Source organism: Zootoca vivipara, chromosome 5 (assembly GCF_963506605.1).
Source record: "Zootoca vivipara chromosome 5, rZooViv1.1, whole genome shotgun sequence".
In the NCBI taxonomy this organism is placed as follows: Eukaryota; Metazoa; Chordata; class Lepidosauria; order Squamata; family Lacertidae; genus Zootoca; species Zootoca vivipara.
The window spans coordinates 56578798-56599246 of NC_083280.1; the positions used below are offsets into that span (position 1 = coordinate 56578798).

Sequence of the window (20449 nt, forward strand, 5' to 3'; positions counted from 1 at the left end):
ACACTTACCCTAGGGCAGTGCTATTTTTCTAGAAAAGGAGGCGCCAGAACTAACCATGAATACCTCCACCTGAGAGCTCCCAGAACTGAGTTCCAGGTGAAAAAAAGCCCTGCCCTAGGGTATGAAAAATTGGGGCAACTGGAGGTGGTTGTGCAAGAATGAGGCAAGGCAGTGCATCCTTGCTCTGAAGAGGGGGTGCATCCTAAGTGCAAGACAATGGATTGGGTGTGTCGTTTTGTGCAGGTGAGGAGTCTCTGGTTTCTTATTTGCAGGTATTGTAACAGAAATATTAAATCCTGGTTGAACTGAGGCTCTTTCTTGGCTAGCATCACTTTGGTTGCGCACAGTTGTTGAGGTTCACAAGATACCAAGAGGTTGTAAAATGTTCAGCTGTTTTTGGCAGATGTGAGGAGGAGACTCACAGTACTGTTTGGAGCGCAACAGATTGAAATACTCAAGCAGGCTGAATCAAATAGCACCAGGGGGTGGAAAGAGACCAACCTAGTCATATAGGCTTGACATGTTATGCCAGGAGTTTTAAGTTTTCCCTTGGCATTCATTCCCCTACATGCTAGGTGACTGTGGACAGAAGGCGGCAGTGTCCCCCCCCCCCAGCTTATAAAACAGAACCATTCTGTTCAGGAGAGTGGAAACAAAATGAGTAGGCTGTCCTGTGTTATTCTCACCCTGATCTTGATCTTGATTTAAGCACTTCCTGGCTAGCATACAACATAGGATTATATAAATTGTTGGGTTTTATTTGTGTTCTTGCTCTCAGTGATGGTTCTGTAATATCTGGTCAAGAAAACACTATTTTGAAGAGCCTGGGGTTTTCACATCACGGTACAAATGGACAAATTGGTTTTATGGCAATAATGTAGAAGTTAAATTTGCTGGTTTTAATGGTTGCTTTCATTCTGAGAGTAGCTACAACAGCTGGTTATCCATTAAAGCCGCACGGTTCTTGTACAGAAATAATGGGGGGGAGCTACAGAGACAACTATCCAGTGGGATGCTGCTAGTTTACAAAATGAAGAACTACTTCTGGAATTTTTGTTTATAATAGAGATTTAAAATCCACTTTAAAAATTCATTCAAAATCCAGTCATAATCCACTTTAATCTGTTTTTTCCTTCTAGCCCAGACCTCAAGGTGGCATACATGTGACTCTTAGTGTTAATGGACTGGGCTCCCATCAAGGGCCTATCAACACTATGTATTATTTGGGCTTCCTTAAGCTTTTATGAAATTGCCTGTGGATATTTAGCAATTTCTTAGAATTCAGGTAGATTACTTAATTGCATGGTTAACTGTTACGAAGGCCGGGCATTATTGCATGTGCTAAAAGATACAGTGTAAGTTCTTTAAAGGAAAACTCGGGAGTTGTTTGGTTCGTGTCACTCACTTATTGTTGAGTTCCGTGCGGACTTGCTAGACTAGGCAAATTTTGAGAGCCACTTTAGTTTATTCAGGTTGCCTGTCAAGCCAATTTATATTTCTCCTTTCCCTGCCAATGCATTATTCATGAAGCAATGTGGGTGACTGGACTGAATCCATGAAAAGAAAGGCATTCTGTGCAGGCCTCTCCAAAATTTCCTACAGAGTGTCTGTGCTCTCCTGCACAGTATAATATGCGAGGACAAACCTGCCTCCATTTTGAAGACACGCAACACATAGCTGAATTTCTGCATCCAGTCCCAACATTCTGTCTCCTGTTCTCTCTGCTGCGAGTTTTAGAACAGGGTGGGATACGGGTTTTTTGTCTGTGCTAATCTCAACCTTGCAGTAGCAAAACCCTGCTGTAGAATAGGCATGGTAGTTACCCAAACATTTCAGTGTTTTCTTCTGCTCACATAGCTTGCGGTATGATCAATTATTTGCTAGCTCATCACTTAGAAGCCCCACTGAATATCATTCCAAACAGTAACAGAGAGTCGTGTCTTAAAGAAGCCGGTGGGGTTGCTGAAATGTTCTTCAGAAGCATTAACATTGGAGACAGCTGTGCAATTGTGGTTTCACTAGTGATTTCCTTCCTTTAGACTGTGGTTCCTCCTTCTGGTTTGCATGCTTCATGTGGAAACTGCAGTAGATTTTCCTGGACACCATGCAGAGAGAGGCTAAAAATTAGATCTGTTTGTTCTGTGATTAAATCAAAGTAAAAGCATTATATCCTGGCAATGAAATGGTTGAATTAATATCTCCAGCCAACTCCATTTAAATTAGAAATGTTTAACTAGTGTTTTTACCCAAGGCTGTAGTAAGTGCATACCAGACCATTGGAACATCTCGTGACTCACAGCTGTCCATGGAGGTGCAGGTCAATTCTGTGTCCAGGGCAGCTAGACAGCTAGCTCCATCTGGTACGCAGGCTGAGACCCTACCTGCCTGCAGACTGTCTCGCCAGAGTGGTGCATGCTCTAGTTATCTCCCGCAATGCGTTCTATGTGGGGCTACCTTTGAAGGTGACCTGGAAACTACAGCTAATCCAGAATGCGGCAGCTAGACTGGTGACTGGGAGCGGCCGCTGAGACCACATAACACCGGTCTTGAAAGACCTACATTGGCTCTCAGTACGTTTCCGAGCACAATTAAAAGTGTTGGTGCTGACCTTAAAAGCCCTAAACGGCCTCGGTCCAGTATACCTGAAGGAGCGTCTCCTCCCCCACTGTTCAGCCCGGACACTGAGGTCCAATGCCAAGGGCCTTCTGATGGTTCCCTCGCTCTGAGAAGCCAAGTTACAGGCAACCAGGCAAAGGGCCTTCTCGGTAGTGGCACCCGCCCTGTGGAATACCCTCCCATCAGATGTCAAGGAGATAAACTACTACCTGACATTTAGAAAACATCTGAAGGCAGCCCTGTTTAGGGAAGTTTTGAGTGTTTGATATTTTAATGTATTTTAATCTTTGTTGGAGGCTGCCCAGGGTGGCTGGGGGGCCCCGGCCGGATGGGCAGGGTACAAATAAATTATTATTATTATTATTATTATTATTATTATTATTATTGTCTGCAGCTGGCTACCCTTGACTAGGGGGAAGACATCATATTACTTCTTGGGTCTAAAGTACATTTTCTGTAAACTGCCCAGAGGACTTTGGTTCATGGGCAAACTAGAAATGAGAATGAATGAATGAATGAATGAAGAGTACATTGATTATATTAGGTAGCAACTCAGTATTCTATTTTGTTCTGTGTGTTCAGTATTAAATTATTCCATGGCTTCTTTTGTGGTAGTAGTCATCAGATCTCTCTGAACTCTTTTTTTCCTTTCGCCACTGAGTAGTCTGAACAATGTTATTTACTTTACTCTTGTGTGAAGTTGACTTGTTTCCAGCCGGTACATGATGCAAAGTGTTTCTTCTTTTACTGAACATAATGCCTCCATTTGCAAGGGAGGGACGACTCTGTCCCATGCTTTTCTGAATTCAAACCCTCATTTATCCCTTGAAATGCAGTTTATGGACAGTGGGACCTTCAAGGGCTTCTCATCATCACGTGGATTGCCTGAACACAGAGCTAGGCGAAGCTGCTGCTCTGAGCTTTCTGTAACCTGTTACAAAGTGAACCTTTGTTCACACTGTGAAAGACTTCTTGCAGTTGAATAACATTAGCTTCTGCTAAACCATTGGCTGCAGGGGACTGAATTCAGACCTAAAAATAGGGGAATGTTTAAAGAGTCTGTCCAACTCAGAAGTGAAGAATGTGCAGTTGTAACTAAGCTTGGCATCTGCCTGAAGATTACATCATCTGGAGGGGGAAGGAAAAGCTTTCAAAATCAAACTTTTCTGAAAAGTGCTAAACAGCTGTGTCAGCTAATAATCATGCAATGTTTTTGTAGAGGGCCATGGGTTTTTTTTTAAGTGTAGAAATGCAAAAGAGAGGAAAGCTTTGAAGAAACAAGCAAGTTGGTCTTCTCTCTAAATAGACTATTTGCATACTGCTGGTGCTGAAAGACAATTAAAGGTAAATACATTGCATAGGGACACAGGTGGCGCTGTGGGTTAAACCACTGAGCCTAGGGCTTGCCGATCAGAGGGTCGGTGGTTCGAATCCCCATGACGGGATGATCTCCCGTTGCTCGGTCCCGGCTCCTGCCAACCTAGCAGTTCGAAAGCACGTCAAAGTGCAAGTAGATAAATAGGTACCACTACAGTGGGAAGATAAATGGCGTTTCCGTGTGCTGCTTTGGTTTGCCAGAAGCGGCTTTGTCATGCTGGCCACATGACCTGGAAGCTGTACGCCGGCTCCCTCCGCCAATAATGCAAGATGATTACCACAACCCCAGAACGGTCACGACTGGACCTAATGGTCAGGGGTCCCTTTACCTTTACATTGCAACTAAAGAGCTTCTCAGTGTTTAGGATTCTTCTGATAAAAGATACTAACATCATGAGCTTCTATCTATAATATAGTTCATGGATTTGGTAACTTCCAACATATAAGCCGGGGGCTCAGTTAAAAACGTAAAAAGAACTCTGATGAATCAGGCCCTTCTAGTCTAGCATCCTCTTCTTACAGTGACCAACCAGATGCCTGTGGGAAGCCTGCAAGCAAGACCTAAGTACAGCAACACTTTCCTAACTTGTCATTACAAGGCCTTGCTATTATGGAGCCTTAAAAGGACCCCCGCCACACACACACACCCCCAAAAGCACAAACCCTGTCCTACTCATATAGTGTTTTCTTTTAAGAACTCTCCAAGCACATTCTTCCATTTCACAGCTGGAGGCGATTGTGCAAGATGGAGTGAAGGTTTCACCCTAAATGCAGTACGTAACCTGAAGCGAACTTTCCCACTGAAAGTAATGGAAAGTGGATTAATCCATTCCAGTCGGGTCCACGGAGTACTTAAATTGAAAGTACTCAACCTGAAGCGTACTTAACCCGAGGTATGACTGTATTGTGCCGTTTGAAGTGACTGTATGCATGAGAACTGAGTGCCTTTTGGGAACGAAACATTGTCGAGTCCCATAAATTTAATTAAAACTTTTGCTTGCAGAACTTTCTTAAAAAACAAAACAATAACATCAAAATGTGACATTCAAACAGTTGCACAAAGACATATCCCAGTCCAAGGCATTCTATGTTCTGCTGCTGAGCTACAGCCTTTGGCATAGGGCTGATCTGTGTGGCAAGCTGGTACCCTCTAATAGCTTTCCACATATGTAGAGCAATCTCCATGTGTACCCAGTTTCAAGCAGCCTCCACTAGGCACTCGTATCATGAAAATGGTGTGCATAACCCAAGTCAGCTTCTTGTAGGAAGCACTTTGTTTGAAATTAGCCACCATATTTGAGAGAGAATTGCTTAAAATGAATGTCTATAATGTGGCAGTTTTTTTCTCCCTAAATACCCAGCTTTTTTCACACGCTCCTTGTGAAACCAAATTGATAAAATCACCATATGATGACTGGCTTGACTCATGTATACAATTTGCCTTGAGATCAACTACTGCTTTGTAGTGTTGTGTACAGACACTCCTGTGTGAACGTCCTTGGCCAAAGTTAAAATGAATCTACTTGGCCATAAAATTCAGAGTGGTCCAAGGAAAGTCAATGTCACTCGATGTCTAGTCATATTATTATATGTAGATGTGAAATTATAACACACTGTGTTTAAATAAAAGTATGTAAGAAATAATCCCTCCTTAAAGTTTTCACTGGTTAATAGTATATGTATTTATATATCTATTTCCATTTATAATGGCACTGTCAAAATAAAAAAGCCCAGCATAAACCCAGTACAGTGTACAATACACTTCAATCCTGGAAGACAGAATAAAATACCAAAACTGCAGAGAGCTTTGTAATCCTAAGTACAGAGCTGAGATTTTCAAGAAAAAGAGACATTATAAAACAGACATTTGGCTTGGTTATTCTGAATAAAAGTGGACTCTCCATTCTGCCAAATAGTACCTTTCACACTTCGTTTCCACCCAACAGCCACATGGAGGAGGAAACAGCCTTGACTTCTTTGTAACCACAGGATATGAGCAAGTCGGGCAATTATTTTTATTGCTTTAGAAATAAATCAAGCAACGCATGTTCATCTGTTAAGCAGATTACATGCTGAAGCCCATCCACCTCTTTGACCAAATGTAAACAAATATTATTCACCTCATAAGTCACAAAACCAGAGTATAATTGGCTGATCATTAAAACCTTTCTTTTGACCTACTATGTATTGAATGGAAAGGTCTGCAGTGATTGCTGTGAATGCTCACATATAGCAATGCTAATTTGCTGGCACAAACAGGTTAGTCATAATTGCAGATATCCTAAGTCAGGGGTAGCAAATGTGGCACCCACCAGATGTTGCAGACTACAATTCCCATCATGCCTAATCATTTGCAATGCTGGTTGAGATCAATAGGAATTGTAGTCCCAAACATCTGTTATCTACCCCTGTACTATCCCATAAGTACTATTGTTTCATTTTCAGATTTCTACATTCAGGGAGTCCCTGCATGTCCCCCAAGGCACCTCTGTACATGGGAAAGAGTTCTGGGGCATGTTCCAGTGTACGTTTTTCAGTTCAATGGATACTGGTCAGTCTGATTGACGGATTGAACTGAAAACATGGCCTAGAACAACTTGTGCAATATTCTTCTACATCTGTACATTGTGGGGCAGGCAGGCAAGTCCTGAGAAGTACTGATACTTACGGGGGTCAAAGTAGACATATCTGGGGCAGACCTGTGTATTGAAATTGGCTCTGTCATTGAGTCTAGGAGCAGAGGAGCAGCTTAAAATGAAGCAATGCCAGAGGGGTGCTGAAACCCCCCCCCCCAAGCTGGTGCTTTTCACTCCATGACCACTGTGCCACAGTTATGCTTTTTTCCTTGTTGAAGTTTAGAAACCAGAAGCAACCCCACCTGGAAAAAGAAAGAAAGAATGGTAACAGACATTTCAAGGCACAAAACATCAGTAAGGGAAGGTTCCACTTTTTCACTTCTCCTTGCCCACTCTGCACATTAAATCCCCAGACCAGCCTCAACTTGGTATGGATTCAACACGAGACCTGATTTTAACATGTGGTCTGGAGCTATTGTATTTAGTTTGACTCTGCCTCGCAAGAATCTCTCTGAGTTTCCAGCAATTCACAAGAGCCCATCAGAATGCAGTTTGCAAACCACTGCCATGGCCGAGCAGTTTAGATCAAATGGGTGGCTAACCTAAGACCCTCCGAGAAAGTTGTTGGATTACAATTCCCATCATCTCTAGGCCATCCATCAGGGATGATGGGAGTTGCAGTTCAGTGATGTCTGAAGGGCCACAAGTTAACCCCCTCCCTTGGTTTAGACTGTTCTTGCTCTGCAGTCCAACAGATTGATTGTTCTCAGGTGTCTTTAAGCAAAGATCTGACAGAGAGAAATATCACAGCTAGGTGAGGCTCCATTCTTCTTGTTTTTTTGGATTTGCATGGTCTTTTTTCCTAGCGTTTGCTTGATGTGGACATTTTTTTTCTGTTAGAGAAGCCACATGAATCTTGTCTTTACAATGGAAGAAAAAAGACTTCTGGCCTTATTTCATTTTTTTATTGCTCACTAACTTTTATTAGGGTATCATAGCATGAGTAATTGTGTGAAAGGTTGGGATGTAAACCTTAATGGGTGAAGTAAATCTCTTAGAAAATAAAATAAAATAATTCAGCAGCACATGGCAGCACAGCCGATAGGTCAGCTGTACTATAGCAGGCTCCCAGTTTCATGGAACATTAGCAGAACTGACAGAAATGAATAAAGTTTCCACCACAGATGAGGCAGGTTTTATTCCTGTGGACACAGCTTGTTCTTTCTACTCTTTTTCTTTTTCTTCAAATATATGTTCCAATAGAAAGCCTATTTCCCTGCCTTCTGGATTCACATAATTTAAAAGACTTGTCAATTACACCTTTTTATGGAATAAGGAATTGCCTTTTTTGACCCATCTAACCCACCTTCTGGTATTCTTGGCTTGACTAAATAGACTTTGGTTCATCAATCTCCCAGGATTATATTTCATGGTGGAATACTTGCTTTTGTTTCAAGAGAACACTATGCTGCATAATATATTTATTATTTTCCAAATTCATCTTCTCGTTTTTATACACTATCCCCAGGATACTTAGAATTAACTTCCATCTCTCACTATATACCAGTTTTCTATCACTGCAAATCCTCCAATATATGAATTTAAGCTTTCTATGAAATTATTCTCCCCCCTTTCCTTTATATATATATTTAGTAATCATAATCTATTTGTGGTATTTAACTATACTCATTTTTAGGATGAGATCAGTTGCTATTTTAGTACATAAAATCACATGTAAATTAAGAGGTAGTGACTTGATCTTTAGTTTCCTACAATGAATTTTGTGCATTACTATGGGCTAAACATAGTGCAAAGATAATAAGTTTCTACATTAATACTATATCCGGGTAACTTACATAGGTCTGGAAGCATGGAGAGGTATTCTCATATATTAGCCACCCAATCTTTCACTGTTAAAACATTGACTTCAGAGAGGCTACCACATTGTTGAAAGATTAGACAGTCTCAACAAATCTGTACATGTGTGTGTGTTTAGTCAGTAGAAAATGTGGCACCTGCGATGTGAAGTAATATTCTCCTGCATGAACACTTACCTGTCACCTTTGTTTTATATCATTTTAATATGTTAAGCATATCTTAACACTGGTGGAAGAAGAGAGGCATTGTCTGCATACCAAGCTGATAACCAGGCCTTTGAGAAATAAGCTTAATTCAAGTGCGCTAGGGAGATGAGCTCACACATTGTAGCCAAGGAGAAGAGAAAAACTCATCTCTCATAATGAGCACAATTTAAAAACAGACCATCTACATGCAAGTTAGCTAATTATAATGTTGTGTATTTGGCAGCTCTAGTTTTTGCTTAGTGTTACAACAGGTGCCATTATTTTGCAGTAGCAATAATGGTGCCTCAATAACTAAACTAGAAACCAGGTCTAAAAACCAAGATTAAAAAAAGTGGCAATGTCTACATCAGCTTTCCCCAGCCTGTGGCCCTCCAAATGTTTTGGCCTAAAGCTCCCATCAACCCAAGGCAGCATGACTATTGGTATCCGTTTGTCCCGGGAGACTTTTGTTTTTTTAAAAAAATCATAGATAAATGCAGAAACAGGACAGAGTGTATAAGTTTCACTTATGTGAAATTGACCCACACCAGAAATAGATTGAGCCATCCCTGTTGGACAGTATTTACAATGCCAAGAAAACCTATTGAGAAGTAGTTACCGCTGGCATGGGAAATACTGGAATTTTCAATTTGCTGTGATGAGATTGTCCCATATTTGCATTGCAACTGGAAAAAAACCACTGTGAGAATCGGCCTTCAGAATTCTCAGAGCAAAAAAACAGTTTCCCATCTGGAACAGATTGCATACATCATGGTTAGGCAAGCTGCTGAGAAAGAAGAATGCTTCATTTGTCATTGTTATGAACTATTGAGCAGACAGAGTGTATGCTAAGTATTCTGCAGCAAGAAAAAGAAACTCATTAATTGCCAAGGTAAGGCATAAACTTAAGACAACTTAAATGTCAGAAGAGCAAGAAAATAACAAATGGAGCTATTCCTGTCATTACTGATCAGCAGGGTAGTTGGTAAGAGGATGAAAGGTCTCTGTTTCCAACTGCTCATGCCATTCATTTGTTAGGCACCAGTTTTAATAATCAGGGTTAGCTATCTTGGAATGAAGATGGTTTCTAATCTTTTGCCTCATTCCTTTCCCCAAGATTTACAGCCTGTTCAATCTGTAAACCATAGATTTGCTTGTATTACCCTGCTTGAGGACTAGGCAGGTGGAGTTCAGCCATCGACTTCTTCAAGTTTAGTTACAGAATCTGTAAACCTCACCATATTTTCAGTGCCAGGTGGACATTTCGATTCTCTAAGTCATCAGTGCTGTTTTTGTGACTGTTCTGATAGTAGCTGCGTGTTCATCCTGCTGTTGAATGGTGAAAGATATTTTTGTTTTCTAATTGATTATTGTGGATGAGCACATTCAGCGTGTAATTCTGGGTTGCATCCAATGAAGTCATTGTGTGAGTGGAATGACTTCCACACACACTACAGAACTTTGTCTCCCTCACTATACTCCACCAAACCCTCTTGGCCAATTTTAGGGGCATGTGGGGAGCTGCGTGAGGAGGGGTGGGGAAGGAAAAGTAGGGGAAGTTCAGTTGCATGAGTGGAACTGATTCTGCTTATGCAATGACTTTGCTGGATTTAGCCCATTGTTTTTAACTGGTATATCTGCTATGTATTGTGTTGTTTTAGATTTTATTGCTGTCGTAAGTCGCTTTGAGACTTTGGTTATAGAAAGCAACTAAATACATAATAGACGTTGCGATTTATTTGTTTGTCAATAATGGAATGCGGGAAATTGAAATTGTAAAGTTTATGGAAGTTAGGAAAATAAAGCAGTGTAAAACCACTGAATTAATGGTGATATCTAAGCAAATTTAAAGACAGCAAGCTGTGAGTCTGGGACCTCAGTGGGACCATGAAGGAAAATCACCTTGTGAGATTCATCTTTCTATTTTTCTTCTTGGGTACACATGAAATGTGTCACTGGATCTTAGATCCCTCTATGATTGAATATACATACATGCAGTCATACATACATCATTTTATTTGTATGCTGCCTTTCCATAGTTCAAACCATGCTCAAGGTGGCTTACAACCTGACAAAATACATAATTACAACATAACAAAAGTAGTCATAAACAATAACTAAAACAAAAAATACACAACCAAATTGATATAGTTCGGTGTACATCATAATAAGATATAAAAGAAAGATACCAAAAAAATAAATAACAGCAACAACAACCCCCCAAAAAACTATACTCCAGCCTGTTCAGCAGCCTCAACTTTTGTACCTGGAGTCAGTCAGGGTCCCACCCTCCCAGGCCAGGTGGGAAAAGGCCGGCAAAGCAGGGAGGAGGTCCAATCTTAAATACGAAGCAATGTGAATAAATCACCTTAAAGTGCAGATTCCAGAGAAAAAGCCACTGTCCTGCCTTGAACCACCATTTTTCTTTTCACTGCAGGTGCAGAATTGTTCATGTCAGTATGGTATGGCTTACTATAGCAGTTAATGTCTGATGTAGCACCTTTCCCTGGTCACTTCCTTCTATTGTCAATTCACTCAAAGTAGGCAGAGTTGGAGCTATCTGTTCATGTGGAAAAGAAGAGAGTCCAAGTCTTCAACCTTCCTGTACTGTATTCTGCAAAAAAGCAATTGATTGTCCTTGTGGTTAGTCTTACAACAGGAAAAATGGAAATAATTTCTTCTAAATACATATGCAGACCTACAATCCAGGTGGCCTAGTGGCAGAGACAGGGCCGGATTTATGTATAAGCTAAACAAACTATAACTTAGGGCCGCAATCTCTTGGGGCCCCCCAAAAAAAATTAAAAGAAAAAAAAACCTGGATGTACATTTCCAAAATATAAAATAAAAAACAAATAAAATAAAACCCACATACAGCAACAGTGTTTTGTGTTGCGTAGGCTCCTATGGTTACCATATAAGGTAAAGGTAAAGGGACCCCCCTGACCATTAGGTCCAGTTGTGACCGACTCTGGGGTTGCGGCGCTCATCTCGCATTATTGGCCGAGGGAGCCGGTGTACAGCTTCCAGGTCATGTGGCCAGCATGACAAAGCCGCTTCTGGCGAACCAGAGCAGCACACGGAAACGCCGTTTACCTTCCCACCAGAGTGGTACCTATTTATCTACTTGCACTTTGAGGTGCTTTCGAACTGCTAGGTGTGCAGGAGCTGGGACTGAGCAATGGGAGCTCACCCCGAAGAACCAAACTCTGTATTGGTACTTGTTGCCAGTGCTTTTTTTCTGAGGGGACACAGGGGTACGCACACCCCTAAACATTTTGTGAATCTTTGTACTTTTGTCCATTTACTGTATTTATTTTTCCCAATGGTGATTTTCTTGAGTCAAAACATTTTATTAAGAAGAAAAAGTAGTGCTTGTAGTTGCAACCAAGAAGGCAAGTACAGTACAGAGAGCAATTCCCAAACCTCAATGGATTTGGTCAGGCACAAGGGGCTTTCTCTCTCACTCTTCTGCGTTAAAGATCCCCGAGCCCTTAGAGCAAAGGAGCTTGTCCTGAAATGGAAGCGCTGTACTCCAGCTCTTTCGCTCTGCTGCTGAAATTTGCCACTTGAGTACACGGCAAAGACAATGGTTACTTAATGCAGGATAAGGAGATCAGTGCAAAATTACAAACCTTGTCTGGCAGGAGTTTCCTGTATTTCTCTGCAACAAGAAAGATAATTTTAGCAAGCTAAAGAATTATTTGTATTTCTTCCAAGAGAGAGGGATAACTGTCTCGCACTATGAAAAAGCAAACAAACCTCACAAACTTCAATGAACAAAGAACCACTGAGCCATTGCAATTTTAATTAAAAGAAGAACTTCCCAGTTATGGTAAATGACCCTGGGTTTGGGGTTTTTGCTTTGATTTCCACAACTTTTTAATCTACTTGGAATTTCAAAATCTATTACTTGCTTGCATACGATGCAAAGTCTGTAGTTATTCTGAGTTCTCTTTATTGTTGCTTTCCTTACTGTTATTGCGCTGCTGCTAGAGGTCTAAAGGTTTTTCAGTAGTTTCCCGTAGGGTGCCGTGAATACTCAGCTAGAACAGCTTTTGAAAGGAAGTGTGGCTCTGACCACTGTCAGTGCTATCTCTGACCATTTTGTGTTCAATTGCATAAAGTTCAGCTCTTCCTTGTTGGCTTCCCATCCCATATAAAACTCAACATATTAATGCTGGGCATTGAATTCACTGTCTACCAGGGTCCACTTTATGTTAGAATGCCTGGCTATGCAGTCAACACTGAAACATAATAATTGTATTATTTTAAAGGAAATCATGAGCCAGATGTGCAGTGCAGAGAAGTACTGTATTATATTGTGACTATTTTTAAGATCTCTGAAATTGCTTTAATGGTGGGATGTAATGGAAAGTGCGCGGTTGGAAATGGCAAACATTTTGTTCATGGTTTGTGTGTGTGTGGCATACTACTTGGTTCATATTGCAGAGGATTTTTGTACCCTAGCCAGAGCAGGCAATATTTAGCCCAAATGTGGTCTCTCGGCCCTGTGCTTTTGTATACTTGTGTACTAATATGGTGATTGTCAAGGGATTTGCTGATGCCAGAGCACAGCTTGTTATATAAAAGGACAATTGAGAGGAAGTAGCGGGATGCTGTGGATAAAATGATTTAAGATCTTACCCGTATTCAGCAACTTGGAGCACACGTTCAGCCAGACAGATGCTTCCTGGATTAATCTGAACAACTGGACCTGATGGAAACTCAATTAAGCAGCTTTACTGTTCCAGATTCTCTAGTTTACAATACCACATGCTGCTATTCCAATTATAACATTGTTTCCTACATTTGCTTGATTCTCGGCTGTTTGAATAACTGCCATGGAAATACCCTTTAAAACTGTGCAGCCTGAAATGAGAGTTATAGAAATATGGTGCTGTACTGTCTCTGCATTCAAACTGAGTTTGCTAATAGCAAACTTAAGTTTCACTAACTTGGCCTGGCAATGTGTATTGGTGAGGAAAGTGAAGGGTTGAAGTCAAAAGATTGTTTCCGGGTTGTGTTCTTGTGCAAGTCCATTTTATGGGTGTTTAAGATTTTGTGATCTTTGCTTAGATTTATTCTTTACTGCTGCAATGAGGAGATGGCTCTAACTGAGACAGTGATATGTCAGTACTTCTGCTTCTTTCTGTTGAGAAGTGCAAGGTGTGAAAACCCACGCTTCTCTTCTTCTATAGGTCTACCAAGCTCACACAGACTGCTGGGGAATGCAAAGTTACTTGTAGCTGGTGTGGGCAGATGCCCCAGAGGAATTATATCTGACCTATACCATGCCAGTGGGATCATGGGGAGTTGCATTATGTACATCTTTACGATGGTTTTTTATTAAAAAAAAAAAGTAAATGAGGCATCTATCTTGGTAGCTAAGGAATAGAGATGTAGCTTTAGATTCTTAATATACTGAAGACATCCTGGGCCTGTTCAGTAAAAGCTATCCTTCTGTCCTCTTGTTGCTATTAAGTTAGCATGGCACATGAGCAAGTACAAATACTCTCTTTGGAACATGCTGATATTGATATGTGCCAAATGGATATGATCACAGTCCCTTTGATAAAGAGCCCAGAAAGAAACCTGACCTTGGAATTTTCTTCGGTAGATATGAAACGAATCTATAAACATGGTAGCGGAGAGTATCCTTTTTCATTTCTGTTGATTACTTTTTCCGGAAACATGTAATTCACATAACTGGCTCTATTCTTAGTCTCTTTCACAACTGTAGCAAGCTGACAGAACTGAGATGGGGGGGAAACAAGCACCAACATGATAAATTATTTACTGGATGTATATCTTAGGAAAACTTTCAATAAAGACTTAAGGAAAAAGAGAAAGGGCATGGAAGTTTTTAGGAACCTAGGACTGATGTGTTAATCAAACCACTGTGGTTGGATTTAGAATAATGTGGTCCCCAGAAAATGACCCCATGAAAAATAGTTTATCCAAATAAATAGTGACTGCCAGCCATTATTTGTAGGTCATAGTCTGTGCTGCCAGATGAATAGTGCAACCTGGTGACATGTCTATTCAGAAATATGTCTCATTGAGATAAATTGGACTCACACTTTGGTAAGTAGCTTTAAGATTATGGCATTAATGATTTTCAGCCCAGAAGCAAAAAAGTCGAAATGTTGTCCTTCCTTTGATTTTTCTTACTTTCAACTCCTATTGTTTTCCTTTATGGGAATCTGGAAACATTGGCTGTGGTGCAGCATGTACTGTGATTGGTTTGGATGTAGGAGACCCAGACTCATATACCTGCTCAGCGGTGTCATTCAGCAGCTGACCCTAGGCAAGTCAAAAACTTCAAACCATCACTTCTTTACAGAGGTTTTGTTTTGTAAAAAGTCAATTGTTCCAGCATAGGTCTCTACTTATGCAAGGAGCCACTCCAGAAACATCACTATATGAATAGGAAATGTTGTTTCAAAAAGGCCTTTGATACTTGGACATTTCAGTAAAGAAGTCTTAAGTGTGTACATGGATTTCTGGGCCATATTTTTTGGGTGTGATCTTGGGGAAGAGTTGATTTATTTGCTTAAAGGGTCACCACTATTGATGAGAAGTTGCTTTGTGTCCTGCAGTAACACGGTCTGGATTTCAATACAAGTGGACTGTAGGTGAAATCTTGAATCAAAGCACAGACTGATTTGGTCACTCTATTCGTTCTAAGTTTCCGGTATGTGAAATGAGAGTAATTATGACTTACTCTACAAGGTAGTTGTGGAGCCAAAGAAAGTAAAGGTATAAAGCAATTTGGATGTAAAAGGGTGTATAAATGATCACCACCTTTCAGCTTCCAATTTAGGAATGATGCCCTTTCAAGAAACTCCTCTAACGGTTATTGTTGCAGATTACATAAGGTTCCTTGGAGCTGCCGAGCAAGCACTATATAGTATATGCAATCTCTCCCTCTATTACAACGTTTCATGGCTATAAGCCTGAATGTCCATTAGGTGGCATTATATACACAAAGTGTGGTTCACCAGCAACTGGGGACTTTCCAATGAGTAGCCAGTATAGCATGTCATGAATCTGCTTTTTCACAGGCGTGTTAGTGGAGCAGAAAAGTCAGTACCAAGAAAAAACAGGAGCACAGGTTTTGGCTTTCTTGCCTGATTCCCTCTCTGGTGAGTTTGTACCAGAAATGAAATCCTCTTGTATCCTCTTGCAAGGCTTGAGATTAGTCTCTTAGACAGTGCTGACCTTTTCTGAAAATAAGATATAAAAGTAGCAATCTACCTTACACCAAGTCAGCTCGTTGATCCACTTAACTCAGCGTTTCAGACTGGAATCTTTCCAGACCTAGTTGGAGGTGCCTGGGGTTGAACTGGAGATCTCTTGCAAACGGAATATGTTACCAAATTACAGCCACTGTGCATTAGAAAATATCAACATAGCAGACAGCTTCTCTGAAGGACAGCTTGGTTAACAACATTAATTCCCCCCCCCCCAAAAAATGCATGGCTGGTGGGGAGCACTGAGCACCTTCTAGGTCCTTTTGAGTTCCACGAAGCAACAGGCCCCATGAACTGAGAACATGCCCCACAGCACGCTTCTGCAATCTGCATGTAAAAAAGGGCTGTTCGACAAAACAAATCAATGCAGAAAGAATTATCTGAGATAAATAATTGAAAAGCTATTGTTCCCACAGATTTATCTACCTCAGAGCTTGCACCCTGGAATGTTGGCCGGGCCACTGCAGGCCTAAGTGCCGCAGATGGAGCCTGTTTGTAAAGCAATTCATTGCTTGAACTATGCATATGTTAACCTTCGGGTCAAGGGTTAAAAAGAAAATGTTTCAGCAACAACCCCCTTAACAGATGAAGCCTGGCTGAGCGCTACAGCATGGGGGAGGCACTCTGCAAGACACCAAAATGGCGTCTTTGCCTCCTTCCTCCAGCAAACTACTGGTATTTATCTTTGTAGTTGGCTGTGGTGAATTTTAGCCTGAAATCAGCCAGGGCTCCACTGGGCCTTCCAGTTGTTGCATGGGGCAGAGTGTAGAGGCCTGTGCAAATCTAACTTGCATTTTAAAAATGAATATCGCTTTTATATTTTCATGATTTGCTTCTGTTCAGGCCTATGAACATATTCCTTTTTATTTTACTTACATATAATTAATAGCACATAATTAAAATGATGTATCTATGTATTAGAATGAAAATAAGAACAGTATATATGCAGATATAAATACTTGTTGCTAAATATTCATAATATTATTATATTTGTTTATCACTGATTACGGTCCAGGGGTGTGTGTGTGTGTGTGTGTGTGTCTGTGTCTGTGTCTGTGTCTGTGTCTGTGTAGCAATTCACACAAACTTGCTTTTGATCCATTTTAGGACCAGGTTAATCATTGGACTATAAGAAACTTTACTGTAATGAACAAAACAGATTTATGTTGCCATATAAATAAAATATCTGGTTTTTAAATATTTTTGTTTTTTGTAGATATTACAATAAAATATCTGCTTTGTTAATCACAGTAGTCTCTCTCTCTCTCTCTCTCTCTCTCTCTCTCTCTCTCTCTGTGTGTGTGTGTGTGTGTGTGTGTGTACACACACACTCACAAACACACCCACACACCCGTCTACCAGGAACATTTTAATTGGTGGCTGTGTCTCAATTGTTCATTTTATTCATTTATTCATTTTATTAAAATGAATCATATAGCTGATCATATAAGGGTTTACTGCCTCATATGTTCTCTCATTCCATTAGGCTATGAAAAGACTCCTCTTTTCAATGAAGTTATTGTCCCACTGTCTAGGTTGCTGAACCTTAATGGTCAGTTTAACCATCTGTCCAGAGCCCCAGATTTTGATTAACCAGTCTTCCAGTTTGGGAAGTCTTCTCAGACTATCTATCTATGAGAATTTTAAAATGCACAAAATTCAACTGCAACCATAAACCTTTTCCTAACTCCCCCCCCCCCGCTTGCCAGCATGAAAGTAAGAATTACCGTATTTTTCCATGTATAAGACTAAGTTTTTCCTAAAAAATAATGTCCAGAATTTGGGGGCATCTTATACATGGGGGCTATCTCCGCCCATTTTCTTAAATCGGAGTCCCCAAAAATAGGGGGTGTCTTATACTGTACATGGGGGCATCTTATAGATGGAAAAATACGGTGCGTTTTTCTCTTTTCCCTTCTCCCTCTTACAATAATTCAGTATAACATAGAAGTACAGTCCGAAGATGTTCCAGTTTGTCCGTACAGATGGTCAGGGGTACAATTATGAAGACCTTATTTGTAAAGATGCAGCTGGCAGTGTTTTCCAGCCCCGTCGTATATACAACAAATTTCCACCATATGGCATAAAGCTTTTGTGGTTTTTTGGTTCCTTTTAATATCCATATTTCATGTGTTATCTTTTCCGTTATAGCTTATATGCCAGACGCTTTTAATACCAAAGCTCAATACTAAAAACGTTCCAACTCCTTACATTTTTTGAGCAATAGATTGCCTCGCCACCACTAACAAAAACCTTCATAAGTCCTTCGTTTTAATGTCTTCATCTGTCCCTTCAAACATGGATAATATGGACAGTTGTGCTGCATATTGATTAATGAAGTATTTAGCAATATCATCACGCACTGCTCCCCCAAATCCCTGGACTATTGGGCATTCCCACAAAACAGAGGTGGCGTCTTGCGTCCAATATTGAGGGGGTCCAGTGTGATGTTACACGCACAGCACACATTGCATGCACATCGTTGGGAGGAGGCTGAGTGCAGAGCCCAGCACTGTGTGGCTTCAGTGGCCAGTGGCTTCTCTTCTCTGATGCTCAGGTGGAGCTGGCCACTGAAGCTGCACCACACTTGGCTCTGTGGCCAGCCTCCTTTGCCCCCTCAACATTAGGGGGGGCTCAGCCCCCTGCCGACAAATATTTAGAGGGTCAAAGACCAAAGGTGATAATCTATCTACAGCCATACCAACAAACTGGTATATGACGATATATGACACCTATGCAGAACTTGGATGGTATTTCCCTTAATGTAGGCAGATATTGATTTAGCAGATTTATCAAAGAGTAGGGAATTCCATTTTGGGGCCTCTTATTTCACAGTCTAGATTCATTTCCCATATATACATTTCCCATATTTACATTTACTTTTTCAATACTTGTGCGTTGCTTACTTTTTCAATACTTGTGCTATGGCCAATGAATGCCTTACTACTTTTAAAAGAGAAGAGACATTGTGAGGTACGAAAATGGCTCTTAGAACCTATGGTGACTTAATTTCATGGCACCACTCAAAAATCTTGTGATGTCTGGACAGTTTTATCCTAAAGTTATCTCCTACTATGTTTCATTAACTGTGTTGTGTTCTGATCCATGTATTCGATGCACTTTTTCTATGCCAATAAAGGAGATTTATTAATTTTTTAAAGAGAGAGAGAGAGAGTCTGAACAGGTAACCAGAAAGGCAGGAGAGGAGAAAAAGCAAGTTCAGGTTAAAATTTGCTTCCAGCTCAAGAAAAAGACAGCATCAACTAAGGTTTGGTCTGTATCTCCTTTTCAGATTCCTTGGCAAAAATATTTTGCATGGAAAGCCTCAGTTTTCCTCAGTGTGTGCAGATAGCAATTTTGTGCAAATGGTTCGTTCATTTGTGCACTTTCTTCATTCCGGTGCTGTGAGGCAGGAAAAAGATAATTGCATTTCTGGGACTGTTTATTTTTAAAAGCCAATGTGTCAAAGTGCTGTTAAGAATGTAAACATTTCCAGCGTCTTTAAGAATTATACAGACAGAAGGAGTGTGATGAGAAAGGGGATGGGGAGACATTGTTGCACCCTACCGCTGAATTTTCACAGGGTTCAAAAGATTTCTCCTCCCACAGAAGAAGGTTGTTTAGCTGGCAGGGATGTTCTGGGTTAGTGTTGCAGCCACTCAGCAGGAAATTGTTAGTTGACTGATCCTCCACAACAGCTGGCTATGGAAGAATGAGGTCCACAGACAGATAGGTCTCTTTCCCTCCATAGTTAGCAGTGGGAAAACTGAATCATGATATAGTTGTTATCTACTTACAAAGCCCGGACAGAGGATTTTTGTGTCTGTTCACATACTTTGGGAGCTAGGCCTATTCTTCAACAGGAAGGTGAGTCCCATTCTAGCTAAATATTTGACACTGAGCTGTCGAGCCTTTATATGAAATCAAAGCACACTATGGCTGTTTCTGCGCTGCTGCACATAGCATCTGTTCATGAATTAAGATCATATATAAAGCAAGCTAACACAGGGATGAGGAACCTGTGGCCTTCCAGATGTTGTCTAAATTGGCCAGAAGTGCTTAATCTAGCACCACTGCTGGTGGTAGTGGTGGGCAGGGCAGGGCAGGAAAACTCACCTTGTTGCACAACATGGCAGTCGCTGCTGGTAACCAAGAGGGGAAGGGGTAAGGCAGTTGGGAGGTCAGTGCAGCGCAGGTGCAGCGGCAGAGCCAATCTAATGCTCCCACTACTGCTGCACCTGCACCACACCAACCCCCTGGCCACTTTGCACCTCTCAATTATGGACCTCTGCACTGGGAAGCTAGGTGAGCAATACTGCCCCACCCCACAGACTGCTACTGACTGTGCTGGGCTTTACTCTCCCTGCACTTTGCTCATTCCTACATGCTTTCTTTCTAGAGATGATGACTCCATTAGTTTCAATTTAACTCCCTTTCTGACAGATTTAGACAGCAGCTGTATACATGCTTACCCATGGAACTCAGTGAGACTTACTTCTTGCATAAACATGTAAAAGTGTCCCCTACTAATCACACTTCATTATTCCACTGAATGTTTTCC

General features: G+C 41.0%; 1 protein-coding gene across 2 annotated transcripts in view; it reads left to right on the forward strand.

Annotated features, from left to right (window-relative positions):
* Positions 1 to 20449, forward strand: part of LHPP (phospholysine phosphohistidine inorganic pyrophosphate phosphatase) — a 165487-nt gene that overhangs the window by 38875 nt on the left and 106163 nt on the right. The window lies entirely within an intron of this gene.